Raw genomic sequence first — 15437 nt, 5'->3', positions numbered from 1 at the left:
CGGGCTCTCTGGTACAAGAGAGACATGGAACTACTGGAARGAGTCCAGCATAGGGCTATGAAGATGATCAGAGGACTGGAGCATCTCTCTGTGAGGAAAGGCAGCGAGAGCTGGGCCTCTTCATCCTGGGGAAAAGAAGACTGAGAGGGGATCTTATCARTGTGTACAAATACCTGAAGGGAGGGTGTCAAGAGTTTGGGACCAGAATCTTTTCAGTGGTGCCAAGCAACAGGCCAAGAGGCAATGGGCACAAACATATATGGGCACAATATAGGAAATTCTGTCTGAATATGAGGAAAAAAGTTCTTTCCTGTGAGGGTGACACAGAACTGGAACAGGTTGCCCAGAGAGGTGGTGGAGTCTCCTTCTCTGGAGATATTCAAAACCCACTTGGACGCAATCCTGTGCAGTGTGCTCTAGGTGACCCTGCTTGAGCAGGGGGGGTTGGACTAGATGATCTCCAGAGGTCCCTTATGACCTCAGCCATTCTGTAATYTTGTGATCTTGGATGCTGCCTTTTCCCCTGACCAACTGAGTCATTGCTTGCTATCAACACAGTTTCAGGCTGGATATAGCATAAATTTGATGTTTATGGACTTTGTATATAAGSATTATAGTGTAGCTGAATTCTTGTAAGCACAGCTGATTGTATGAAGATAACAGAAATCTCATTAGCATACCTTATTACCATTTGCTAGAATTATACTGATTACGGTGTATTTGAGGTATATTATTAAAACAATAAATAGAAACTTGTGCATGCATGAACCTTTARTGCTCCCCCACACCCTGACATGTTATTTTTTCCAAAGCTGGGAATTAAAGCAAAAGCAGGGAAACAGTAGATGAACCTTTATTTTCAAATATTGGTGGAACATAAATGTATCTATAGGGACTTGTAGACTGCAGAGACTGTAATTTTTTATTGTTCAGTTGAATCTGAATCTGTAGAATGAAGGTAATTTCTTGGGAGAGACAAGAAAAATTGGATTGGGATGATAAGAGTGAAAGYAGGTGGAAAGCAGTAGAGAATTTATTTGTTCTATTGATTTTAGGATCACTTGAATTTTGTGTGTATAATGAAACAGAAGAAATGAATGAGAAGGACAGAAAAGAGGGATCTAGAAGATGAGAATATTGAAATGCAAAACAAAAACTTAAGGAGCATTGAATCCTAATGTCCAGCATTACTTCTGGTTTGAAAGTTGAGTTGTGTGTCTAGCATAAGAGCAAATCTTACTGAAATCACAATTTCTCTAACCCACTTCTACTTTATTGTCACTGAAGGGGAAGGTTATGAGTTCCTCAGGATGGTGAACAGTGTAGACTAAAAGCTATCTGCAGATAGTGATGCATATGCTGTGATCATTCAATTTGGTCTTGGCAATTTCATTAATTACCTAAATCATGGTGACTACTAGGAAAATAAATCCTTGAAGTAGTTCTTTTCTGAAAGCAGTAATGCAAAATTTACTTGCTGTGTCCATGTATATTTAGCTAACTATTCTGTCTGATTTTATTTTCTTGGTGCTTTCACATTTCATTGCTGAAGCTGTGCATTATTCAGAGATGATTATACCTAACTTTTAGTGATTAAAAATGTGTTATTTTGCTAACAGTCAGTAACAGTGTATGTTGAAATATGTGTATATTTTATTCCGAGGTGTTGCATATGCCAATTGACATATGTTATGTTGAATCAATATTTTAAGAGGATTACTGTGGAAGTGAAGTTTTGAGGTATTGTCAGCTAAGCTGAGAAATCAGCTGGTGGGTTATGTATTTTGGCTGCAACTGTAGACCTAAAAAGATGAAAAGTTAATGTGCAACGTTAGTCAAGATGCACTTGGAATTAGGCAGAGACTACTGGATACACATACCTGGAATCTCTCTCTAGCTTTGTTGTGGTTATCTTTGGGTTGAACAAGCTTTGCTTACTATACCAGTAGTTTTTGTCTTCCTACATTACATTATTATTTTTACTTCTTGAAGACTGTTCTGTGCAAGAGCTATGCTTTTATGTGATTTCACAATGCTTTCTGTGACAGAGCGTTGCTTTTGATTTAAGCCTTGGGCTCTGTATAAATATTTAATGGCAGTGTTAAAAGAACACTGCAAAAGTGAGCAGAAGGGTAGCTGCTTTGGAAAATTGAATTAGAAGGTCGGGGAGAAGWTGAAAGAAATGGAGCTCTTAATTCAAAATATTTAAACAAAATTTTTAAATTTKGTCTATTCCTTATTGCCTGCTATGATCATATCAGCCAATATACTTTGGCTTTTCTAATTAAACTATATGCTGCAAATTGCAGCTCAGGTTTTGATGAACTTCAAGCTCAGCTTTTTCTCTGTCTGTATTTTATATAAACTAAAATTGCTGTGTATTGATATAGTTGCTCCTCTTTCTGTTTGCGGTGGCTATAGCAAGAGTTTATTTTTCTCTTTGAAATTAGCAATACCTTGTAGGTCCCATTCTTCTTGTTTACCAGATCAAATAGTTTTCAGTAGTGATAACTGGAAGTCCTTTGGTACCTGCATTGTAATGATCACTGAGACTAGAAGTTTTTCAGAACAGTAAAGTAATATCTGTACAATGTAAATTTATAAGTCACTTAGGTACAAATGGCTAGAGTTTGGAATTCATTAGCTTTTTAAGCCTTTAAAAATTTCAGCATATAAAATCTTCCCTGTCTTTTGAGGATTGTTTTTGTTCCCCTGCTGAAAGTTTCAGTAGCTGTAGTTACGGTTAATTTTTCAGGTAAATAAATTACCTCTGATAGGAGCAGTTTTGTAGCAGATTGAAAATGTTCGTAAACTTCAGGCAAACTCAGTATAGAATTTCAAATAAAAATGAACAAAACTACAATGGCTCTTAATAGTTGGAATATACAAGCATTTCTTTTTAATCTAGAAAGAGAGAAAGGGTAGGARGAAGTGTCCCAGAAATCAAAACATAGATAATAGGAAAATAGGAAAACCAGTATCCTTATTGCTTACATTTTCCATTCTGAATTTTCATTCCATCTATGAGATTTTTGCTYAAAAAGGAAAATTGGCCAAATACTCTTTTTTGGAAATTACCTTATCTTTCAAAGATTGTTCTTTAATTAGTACTTCTGCTCCTCTCATCGTGTGCTTTACTTAATGTCAGATTACACTGACATGGCCAGCGCTTTAGGACATGGTCTGTTAACCTSTTGTGTTCAATGTCTACAGTAGTTTGGTTTCTGGTTCCTAATCAGACTGTCTAGACTTTGTGAGAACATGAACCATGTTTAAGAAAAATCTGTTTAAATAGCAAGTCCCAGATTGTCAAAAAATAGTTACATAGTCAGTAAGGTGTTGGGAGAGCTCTTCAGTGTTAGTAAAAATGAGAGCAAAATGTTCATGCCTCACACAATCTTAAAATATTCACAGCTATAATTTTTAGGCTTTGTCCCCTGACTGGTAGTGAATATCAAATTTCTTATATGAAAAAACACGTAAGGCTCAATTAGTAGTTGATAGTTCTGGAGCTGGGGCTGTGGTGAGAATGAATAACTACAATTAAAAATATGGAGAATGCATCTTTGTTAACATCATGTTTGAGAACAAGAAAATAACTCAYCCTACTATTAAATTACCAGACTATATCAGCAGACTGTATACTGGGTTTCTTGAGGAGTAAGTCACTACATCAATTAAATCTGCAGCTTAGTCTTTAAATAATGTAGCTTGATCACTGTAATTCAATAGATGGAAATTAAATGAACAAATATGGCAAGCTGTTGTTATATACAAATACTTATTCATGAATATTTTTCCCTCTTAACAAGGGCATGCACTTAAGAGTATTAATGTGAATATTGGTGTAGCAGTTAAGTTTCTTGATTTGTTTAAAATCTTGGAAATTAGAATCATCTTCAGCTGGTGTCCCTTTATGTTGTAGAAAAATCTTAACTRGGTTCATTCCTTATGCTAACCTGATAGAAAGGAGGTGTAGGTGGCTTTCTGTGGTAGTCCAGGCTTTATGACAATATRCTATAGGCTTATGAGAGGAACGAAATGCGTACACCAGGGTCACAAATGCACATGCAATTTCCTGCTGAAGTCATGAGTGTACTGTGTAGCTAAATGGGATCTCCATTTGCTATGAGACTGTAATATTCTTCTGTTCTTTTTAATAGTCAAATGTTATGAGGAAACATCGTAGATCCTTCATAAATTCATATCCAGTTACCTGCCATTTCCCAAGCATGGTTATGTATTTGTATTGGAAACRAGCTGAAAGTTGAAAGTTCGTGTATGCAGAATTTTGATTTTATTCCATTTCTGAAGGATAGTAATAGTTAAATAGCAGTAAGGATGCTCTTTAATAGCTAACTGCTGTCTGCTTARAGGAAGGACTCACAATATAGCAACACCACCACTAATTTTCCTGCACTCGAGTTCTCATTATGCCACTCGGTAACTGTCAGCTTCATTAGTATTTAAATCAGTTCATAAGTATTTTGGCTGAAATAAGCTTCTTTCTGATCAATGTAGTGCCATGATTTTTATGTCTCTCTTAGAGTCTTCAGCTTAAAATAGACAAGCTTATGATAAATACTCTAGATGTGGTCAGAACTTGATTAAATTAGTAGTAGTAATGGACTGTAGGCAAATAGGAGGAAAAAATGCACRTATGATCAAAATTCAGGATTTTTCAGCCCTGTTCATAGTCTTTCTTAATGGATTCAATCAGCTGTCGAAAGATGGAAATATGAAAAGACTTTTTTTAAACTGAGGATTAGCAGAGAAAGAAAAGATTTTTTTTCTCCTATATAAAAGCTATGAGTGCTCTGTGAGCGATTTGCCACATCTGCAAATATAACTAATTTTTGATGTTAATTAGAAAAAATGTGTAGGATAAAGTTCAACTCAAAATCTCTCCCCTCACTTCCACCCAGCAGTGCCCCCCCCCAAACCTAAACCTAGAAGTCTTTAAACCCCTTCTTAATAGGATTACTTAAAATGCATGCGGTTTATTTTAGTTAAGGGTGAGATGAAATCATAATTTAGAGCTATATAAATTGCTTTGTTTTAAATGATTAAACTTTGCTCTAAGTAGCTTTTGTAGTTTAAAATAAATTTTGTTGCCCGTGTGCTATGAAATCCCTRTGTTTCTTGAGAATATTGAGAACAGAAAATACAAGCCAACCTCCACTTAGAAATTTGAAGTTTTTTTTGCAAAATGTCTGATCTGTAGCCAAATTTCTCTTCTTCTGGGTAAGAATGGACTAAGACCTTTCTAGAGGTCAGCAGGACAGAACTGGCACYGTATAACATAAGAATGAAGCAGAACTTAGAAGCTCCACTAAGTGGAGGATGTCTCCTAGAGGAATAGAAAGTTATTATCAAAAGAGATTTACAATAAGCGAGTGCCCAGCAATTAAACACTATGATTGTGCATTACTCCATCTAATTCTTCTCTGTTGTATCAATATAAATCTACCAAACCTCTGTAAYGATAGCACAGTAAATCAATCTGTGCCTTTCTGATGAGAGAGCASAATTTGAACAACTTTTTGTGTCCTTGTTCTGTCTGTGTTGTAAACTGTTTTACTGAAATGGCCTTTTCCTTGAAGAAAATTGTTTTGTCTTCCGATTATTCCTATAATGATGCACACTCCATAAGGGAATGTGCAGAGATACTCATTGCCCTAAAATAGTTGCCATKTAGTGTCAGCTTCTCACTCACCATATTTTTCTGAAGAGAGACAGGYTGTAGTAGCTGAAATTAAATGGAATAACTTGGCCATCCAACACAGGGGCTGCTTCTGAGRAGAGATTGGGGGTTACAAAAATGGTGGGGTTTGTTCTCTGTAGTGGACAAATATTGATAAGAATTCTAAACTGAATCACTTAATTTGGAGCCTAAGTTAGTCTTAAATATAAAACAGTGAGAACTTCACTGGAGTTGGTTGAATTCGTAATACTTAAGGATTTGTTCCTGTTATTATTTATGAATGTTCAGGGAATACACCAGTGGAAGATTCTTCAGCCTTGAAAAGAGGACATTTGAAGGGGTTACCTGATAGAAATATGTGAAATCATAACAGACAATGACTGTTCATAGTTTATTACAACATAGGAATTGTCAAAGGARATGAGTAATTGGTGAATTGTAAAAAATGTAAAAATAATATGCACAATGGATCTGGTTTTCACTGGTTTTCTGGTCTGGCTGGTTTTCACTTGCTRTAAGTTATCATAATTTTATTTATGTTAATGAGAAAATAATCTATGGTGGTTATAATTTGGTCTTCATTTAACCCTAAAAAGTGAATACTCCCAAAAGAAAGGTGGAATCTCTTCCATCGTTGTCTTATTAACTCATATCAAGCATTTAACACTTTCCATTAACATCTTTGCATGCTGAATTTGCAGCATTTATATGAATTAAGAAACCATTCATTATCTATTTTACAGATGAAGGATTTGAGGACCAGAGGAATTAAAAGCTTTCTCTAAGGTCACAGAGTTTACAACAAAGGAGAAGTTTGAATGAAAGTCCTAGGTATGTGCCCTTAACTTCTGGCTCATTTAGGTTAGCTTGTTGAATTTCAGTCAGTCACGTCTCTGCAGTCATACTTGAGAGATGTAGCTGTTGTCATAATTTGAGTTTTATTAGTAGTGAAGCTCTGTAATGAGCATTTAGCCAATGATTGTACTGTTACAGCCTTGTTTCATTTTTTTAGAAGTGTCTAGAGCTTTTACGGGGGAAAATCTTTTTTACTCTTCATATTTGAGACAAATTGCAGATGCACACTATATTTAGGATAGGGTTTCTTGCACTCGTGTATGAATATGCGTGTATTCATATTTACAAAAAATTTTTATGACATGTTTAGAGAGCCATTTTGCAGAGAAGCTCTGCCATTTGCTTTTTCACAATGCTAACCATCACTGTAATTGCTAAGTCTGTGAATGGCAGATAAGCTATGCTCGGATTCAGCAGCCATTAGCACTTCTGAAAAACTGTTGCATCTTTATGCCAGCCTCCTCTCCAGGTGACAAAGAAATGTTTCTGAAGGTTAGGTCTGTTCTTGAGTTTTGCAGCTATGTAAACTTGTCCTGAATTGTTTGACAAATATTTCTCAAGGCTCTGGAAAGAAACAAGCTTGACACAAGTCCTTTCATGACACAGAAGTAGTTGTCTTGGTCACCTGACAGGGAAAATACTATGGACATGTTCTGTCATTAAGTGTGTGTCTTCTCTTTTGGAGTCCCTGCAAGCACTGGACCTTGTGCTGCATATGGACAAGTAGTGGGCCACAGCCTAGGTTTTCTTTCCCACCTATCCTTTTGTCTTTGGAACTCAAAATTTCAATTATCCACTTAGTAGCGCTAGTGGTTGGCTGAAATAATATTGAAGGAGAAGATACTGTATCATTGTCCTTGCAGTTAATCAATACTAATGATGTGTCTGCAGTCATGGAGTAAAATGAAATTTCAGCAAAGGAGTTAGTCTGGAACCAAATCCAGATGTACTCAGCATACTGAAGCCAATGAGAATTATAGGATCAGGTTGCAGTTCTCTCAACAGCTTGGATTATTTAGCAGAGATAGAAAGAGGAAGAAAACATGTTTGTTTCTAAATTGGGGATTCTGCAAGTCTTCTGAATATATGAACACCTATACCAATAACCTTCAAGAGTTATAAATTCATTAGGGAAGACATTTTTCCCTAATGAAAATTGATTGGAGTCTTTGTAACTGCCTCTGAAGATTTTTGACATCTAAATTTAATACAAATGAGTTATAAAAGACTGTTCTTTTATATTTTCAGTTATGATGGAAGGGCAACTGGAATAAATTCCAGTTTGAGATATTTTCTCCTCAAGTTGCAGTGTTTTAAAACTTTGCCTGCCTGTTTATAATAAAACTGCAGCAGGAGTAGTAACATCTTAAATAAAGGTTGTTAAGGGATTTTCCTAAGAAACAAGCAGATTAAAGTGACTAACAGGAGTGCAGAGGGTGTATTAAACCCAAAACCAAATATTTAACAAACTGAATCCAGTGTGTTCCTGCGTTGAAAACAATATAGACAGGAATAAAAATGACTTCAACTGCTCTTTATACAAAACTCCTTACCAATCTGACAGAATATTACACTTCAGTAATATTTTTTTGTTTTGTACTAGCGAAGCTGAATCCAAAATACTGCTCATTAGCAAASTATTACTTATTTGAAGTGCCTATATAAATACTATATAAGCATTAACAAAAAAAAAAAAAAGATAGTCAATGGCCAGAAAGACTTAATTGCAAGTATGAAGCAAAAAACAACAGATTAAACTTAAGTATCATAAAGAAGGGGAAAGATRGTGATTCTTCCCGTCTTTAGTGACTTAGTTTTAGTTGAATTAGAAGCAGTAGGAAAACCACTGAGAGCATACAGGAATACAGGAGGAAAAMCAGTGCCAGTGATTCCAAGCATTCTTTATTTAGAAATCAGGTAATTTCATAATATCTGAGAGAGAAGGGAGATGTCTGCACAGGATGGTTAGACATAAGTTGATTTGCCTTAGACAAAAAATAATTTTGGCCTGATTCTGCAAACATGTATCTATTTGAGTAAGTTTTTTATCCACTGGAATAATTCTGCTGGTTGATACTAGAATTTTCAGATAGAAGCACTGCTTATAAGATTGTTATCCTTAATTAGCTTATAAATCTGTCTCTAATAGCTGCATATGAAAATTTAATATGCCAACCTCAGAATGACATGGTGCTTTTTTACTTGCTATGAGACAGCCTACCAGAATAAATCAAAGATGGAAGCCATAAAGATTAAWTTTTTTTTWAAAAAAAATCTACAGATGTTCTAGAGGATTTTTCACAGGCTGAGAAAAGTGGTGATACTGTTGATGACAGCTAGTTTTTTGAATACCTAACCTTGATGAACTTTTCAGTCAGCTCTATTAAAACTAGAAAGTTACTCCCTCCTCCCACACCCACTTAATGGTGGCTTTTGGATGAAAATGTCAATGGAATTATATACGCTGTTGGTTTTGCCCCCTCAGCAACAAAATTCTTCATCTTTGTCTCCAGTGGTAAAACCTTCTTTGGTAAAGACTTCTTTTTTCTTCCTATATTTTGGGCTGTGTTTGCAAAACTCAGTTTGCTTCATATTCCTGTGTTGATGAACACCATATGCCCTTCAGCTTAATAGAGATAGTTAGCTGTGTGCATTTTTTATGTGTAGGAAGAGAAGTCTTTTCACATGAAGAACTTCAGCTGTGATGATTACGTATGGATAGGCTTGCTCCTCAGTAATGTTTTTTCTGATTGAAGAGAAAGCATAAGTAAAATCACTGTTGCTACCTGTGAGAAGTGAAGTTCAGGTAGCTGTGCGAGTAATGCATAGTCCTGAGCTCACAGGTGATAAGAGCGTAAACATTAGTTCATCTGAGAGTGTTGTGTGTTAGAAAAGATGCACAAGGTTAATTAAGCCTTGGATGTGTGGAGGATTGATCCTTGGTTTGCCATAAAGTGGCTTAGCTTCAATGACTTTAAAGTCATTGAAGTCATATTTATACCATGGGTAGATTAGGCCCTTCTATTTTAAGATGATTCAGTTCTGAATATCTTAAGCTTGCACGTACAAACTTTTCATAAGAAGAATGATGTTAGTGATTCACTGTATTATAGCATGTGTTTCAAAGACTAGAGGTTAGTTCTAAACTGATAATACAGTAACCCATTTACAAATCGCGAAGATTTGTAATGGACAAAAGTTTTAATTTTTTTTCCTTACTGTGTCTTGAACTGCATCCATTCTCCTTACAAAGCAGATGAATATAGCATGGTCCATGTGAGAATTCAGTTAACAACACTGACTACAGCAGAGAAACAATTGCTTTCTTTTTTCAGTCAAAAAATTGGAGGATTTCATTTTCTTCCCCATGCTGAGTCAAAAGAAAAAACAGTTTTCTGAAGTTCTACAGTCAAAAATCAGAAACACCTATTTCAAAAAAGCTAAGGTTCTCACAAAATATCCGAGTTCATTGCCTAGAAAATTTCTGGAATATGTAACCCTTTTTCTGAATCAGGCCAAGCTGGSGCTTGAAGCCTGACGTTAGGCAAATAACATATAAAATAAGATTTTTGTTGAGCRATTTTTGGAGCCACTTTTCTTTATGTATCCCAGCAAGTGGTTGAACAAGTAGGTTATTGTTGTTATAAAGATTTTCCCTCATTTTGACCCTAAATCATATCAGTTGTGTATAAGCTTTCATGATGAATGTTTCTTGAAATGGACACATTCCTGTAAAAAGTTGCAGCTTCAACAAATCGATATTTTTAGGCCCCCCCCAAAAAAGTCCCAATCAGCTATGCTTCTGGATCTTAGTTGGTAATACTTTGTTCTGAGACATTTTATTCTAGTGTTATGTGTCTGCCTAGCAAAGTGCAACGGAATGAATAGAGAAAAATCCATTGTTAATGTTAGAGGTATTTTTGATGTCTGTGGGTACAGGAAATTTATTTTTATTTAGTGTAATGCCTGTTTTGTCCTACGTTTTCGCTCTACCATGTTTCTTTGAGTTGTGACCTAGACTTGCATTTAACTCTAAGCTTCCTCCAGGTTTGCAAAGTGAGTTCTTACAGATCATCAGTATGTGTATGTATGYATAATGTTCACATACATGTGTATGTACCCACATCTAAGTATGTATGTAACAGTATGTTCTATATTTTTATCTTATCTCTTTCTAGGAAATGGCTTTTTTTTGCAATGGTACTTTGTGTGAAACTAGTTTTTCTGGTCCAAACCATTTCTTTTCATAAAAAATAATTGTTTTTATGAGCAGGTTATACTAATGGTTCAGACTATTGATTCCTTTCAAATAGCTTTAGACGCTAGGAGCTTTATCCTTTTTGTTCATTTTTCATGGGTAATGAAAAACAGTTTAATATCATTATGCTCATCAGATAAGGCTTAAAAACTCACCAGGGTTCAAAGAAAGTCCTAAATAGATTTTGAGGCTTAGCTGTGTGGATGACTGTCTCAGGAGAGCTATGTATTTCCAGACTTTTAAATCCTAACGATGGGGGCGGGTGGGGAGGGGTGGGAAGAAGGGACTTAAGAAAGAAAGAAGGAAAAGAAATCTAGAATGTTTGCTTAATACTGTCAGAGAATGCTTATGGGCTATGGTTTACAGTATCAGTTCAATTACATAGACGTAGGTATTACTCTTACTGATGGCAACAGCAGCTCTGCTTGTACAGTTTAGACTCTGACCTGTTTGTGTAGGATCAGAATCTAATCCTAATGCAGTGCTAGGCTGCCACCAGCATTGCTTATCAGGCAAAGTYTAGGAACCGCTATGAGTTAGGATGTTGAGACTTGGTCTGTCTCTGATTTTGACAGGGAGTTCTACCCCAAGTTGAAAGAGTTTCAGCAAGATATTTCTGTTTCAGTGAACTGGCTTTTCTTCCCTGTGAAAGAGGGCTTCCTATGGAAAAATTCCTGGCCAGCTCCGCTGTGAGGTACAGGCCGCAGGAGAGGACTGCRTGCTGAATATAGGAAGGGTGATCTGCTGCTCCTCCTTTTCTAGGGAAAGTGAAGGGCTGGTAGTTAGGGAAATGCTCTGTAAAAATGGAAGGGTAGGGACAGAAACAAGGAACATTTGGGTTTCTGGGGAAAACACATTTTGGAAAGCAATTGTGCAGTGTGAATAGCAAGCGTGTACAGTGCTAGATCAGACTGCCAGCGAAAGTCAGAAAAAAAGCCCAGGACCTTGTGAACAGAACACCGTGATTTCACTTTCACAGTCATAAAGAGGTGATGCATTCTTGTCCTGTTCCCCACAGATATTTTAAAAACTCTTCACAGCACGTATTTTTAATCCCCAAATAAGTCATATTTGCTCTGTGTTCTCTTCAATACAAATTTCTATAAATTAGTCTCAGAAAATGAGGAATTAAATGTGGAAGAGTCATCAGAGAAGAAGAGACTCCCTTATCCTTAAGTTGGTTAGCCAGAAAGACATGCTGCCAATTACATGTTTAAATAACATGTTTAAATACTTCTTTCTTCTCTTCCACTTCAACCGGTATTGGTCATCTGTTGGTAATCATTAGCCTTTTCACCTGTGTTCRAAATGGAATGATCATTGTGAGTAATTAGATAAAGAGTATTTGAAATGCATGGGCTGATCTCACAGACTTACTTTTGGATGCCTTACAACAATTCACACATTAGTAGAATAAATGACACAAACCCCCCTGCATATGGACAAGCCCTTCAGAAAACAGAACCTAAATTTCTTTGAAAATTTTTGATACAGAGTTGTAGGGACTGCTGTCAAGGAGTCAGATACTGATTTTAAACTTGAGCTTCAGGTGAGAGGAGATTGATTCTCATAGCTGCTTGTGGTATTTTTGTGTCCTGTGACCACGATTTGAGGCACACTATGAAAGAGTTCTCTGCCTGGGAAAGTTTATACGCAAAGCAAGATGAATTCTGGAGGGTAGGGAGCACTGGTCATCTGGCTTATTGCAGACTCACTGATAGATTGAGGAGCTGAACTGAGGACTCTTGATCCCAAAGACTGATGTCTTCAACACTGGGAAAAGTTTTGTGGTTTAAAACTGTATTTGTGACTCTGACTCATGACATCTTGAATGTCATACGCACACAATTTTAAACGTGTTTGGTAACCGCTGTTCTGTGTGTTCACAGATTATGAAACAGAAGGGACTGGTGTGATACTGTAGTTCACACTCCTGTAATAAATCAGCTATGGAATTCTCTGAATGAAATGCATGGAAAAGTTCCTTTCATACAAGCGTGTGTGGGGCATGTGAGACGAGTCTCAGATTGATAGTTGCCATGAATGGTCTACTCAGTCACTAGTGGCGAACTGTTTTCAAGTGAGATGAGTTTTCTTTGGAAGTTAAGTTTTTCAGTGATTATAGATCTTATATAAAAGCAATATGCTGCTGACACAAATTATCTGAAGAGCTATTAAATAGAAGAAAAAATCCAGAACTATTTTTGGCATGAAATGTCATGAATCATCCAGCAGTACTAATTAAAACAAAGAGAATTTTAATACCACAGATAAACCTGGGAAGTAAGGAGCCTTTTAATGATAAAAGGTGAAGCAGTATTTCTCATTTTTGTCAGTGCTACCTAGTTTAAGATACATCAGCTTCTGTAGATCAGTATGGTATGGGTCCAGAATGAAAATACCTAGACAGAAGAAAAAAATCCCCCCAAAAGATTAGAAATGTGATACGTTTTTCAGTATTAAAATTGATGTGAGCTATACTTTGTATGATAGTGAAGAATTTACTGCATTAGTAGTGAAGTGATTTTTCTATGCTAGTGGCAAAAATAATGGGCTCAGTTTTAAAGAATATAGTCAAAGTGGTTTGAATTATGAAAAGCTGAAGAAACCCAGAGTTTGCAGTGGTGTGGGTGGGTTTCCCCCACCAGTGTATCTGTCTAGCTTTTAAATGCTTTAAGCTTAGGGCTGTCCAGGTTCAGTGTTCGGTATGAGCTGGTTTAGCAGAACYGGACAATTCAGATCAGACCCAGATATGTAGATACTCTTACTGGTTATTTAACACAGTGGTCTAGTGGCCACCTGTGGCTCAGTTTCTGAAACAGTAATTAGTGGAAATGAGTAGGCTAGTGTAGAAAAATTATCATTCTCTGTGTGCCTTGTTCTCATACTCTTAAGTGTTTGCTTTTTGCTAGCTGTTTGAGACAGAATGGGGACTTCTGGAGACAGTGGGCTAGTCTGAGCTCTTGTCTTACTGGGTTTAGTAATTCCTGTTTTCAGTAGTTGTCATTGTTCTTCATCCTTTCTGTTTAATACTTAATTATTTTACAGATTGATTCTTCAGAATAATGAATTTTATGGATTTTATGTATAGATTTTTCCCATTCATCTTTCATTTCTTTCTAGACAGATGAGCAACTTCTTTGTTCTTAAGCTGTGTTTCATTTACATTTTGCCAACAGTTATTTAAACAAAGAGTATGGGGAAAGATACCTCCCTTCATCCATCAGTATACTTCCTGAGCAAGCCAGGCCCCGCAGCAACACTTGTTCCTTTGCTTCTACAAAATGGCATTGCAGAAGCAGTGTTATTTATGTGTTAATGAGGCAACACCTGTTGATAGCTGGATATACTAAATGTCTTCTAGAAGTAGGTGGAAAAAGTAGCACTTGCCTTGGAAGGGGAACTGTGATACAGCCGTTCTGCTGAGGACAAGGCTGAGCTGGACAAGATACCTGTATGAGCAGCTCCCTGTGCAGAATCATGAGGGACAAGGCTTTGTTTTTGGTATTCTTCAGAAGTGGAAGAAAGTAGGTTTTATTTTGCCTTTTTTCTTTTATATTTTTTAATTCATTAAGTTTTTCTTATGAGCAACTATATGTGGGAGCTCAGATACTGTTTCAGTGATGCCATGGTAAGTGTTGGGAACCAGCTGGGGTTTCTTTCAATGAAGCAATTTTTAAGCAGAAAAAGCTAATAGATCAAAGTAAAAAGGATGTGAATCAAAAACCATCCTCCCATTGTTTACATGAAGATTGAAACTCATTTTGTACAGCTCAATGGGGATTAATAGGCAAATTAGGCAGTGTATGTATTTTTTTTCCCCCAGAAATGGGAACACATTAGCACAGAGAGATGTAAAAAGTTGCCTAAAGCTCAATAGACAGATTCACATCATTGCTACATTTTGCTGTTCAAATACCACAGAGGAATTACAGGAATGTGACTAAGAGAATTTGCTAGAAATAGAGCAAATAATGTTGATGCTTAAACTTTCTGTCTGCAACTATTGGACAATAGTCTTTCACAGTAACATTTAGYGTAATACTGGTGCAAAATTTCAAGTGTTCCTGCCCCAAGTCAGCTGAGTCATTTTAATGGCTGAGTGCTGATATGTGTGGAAGATGGTGCTTTTGGGATAGATGAAGTCACAARGCAAACCTTTTTCATCTACCAGACAATAAATTACAGTTGTTTCTCTTACTTGTCTTTGTTCAAAGAAATTAGCTTTTATTAGTCATCACCATGTTTTGTTTCCCTTGAAAAATCTTTTAAATATTGGAAGGACTGTCAGTACTTTTTAAAATGTTCAAACTTGAGAAAGCAAACAAAAACCTTGCAAATATATTCTAGTTACTCTAAAAGAAATTAYATGTGAAATGGAAAGGAGGCACTTCAGCTTTGTTTTACCGGTTTTAGATTTGTCAGATTTGTTTCCATTATGAGATTGATATTTAGAAGTATGAATCTTTCTGTCTCTGTGATCAACATTTATTTTGATCATTCACCCTCTAATGCCTGCAAATCCTACATGATCTGCAAGTGTCCAAAAATAAATCGGACTGGAAAGATGGAAAAGGTCACATGCAATATGAGTTTGAGTAGCGTGAGCCAATTTTACCT

Source organism: Rhea americana, unplaced genomic scaffold (assembly GCF_003343005.1).
Source record: "Rhea americana isolate MKP2758 unplaced genomic scaffold, rheAme1 scaffold_171, whole genome shotgun sequence".
In the NCBI taxonomy this organism is placed as follows: domain Eukaryota; kingdom Metazoa; phylum Chordata; class Aves; order Rheiformes; family Rheidae; genus Rhea; species Rhea americana.
The sequence above is the reverse complement of the archived record's forward strand: the minus strand, read 5'-3'. Positions refer to the sequence as shown.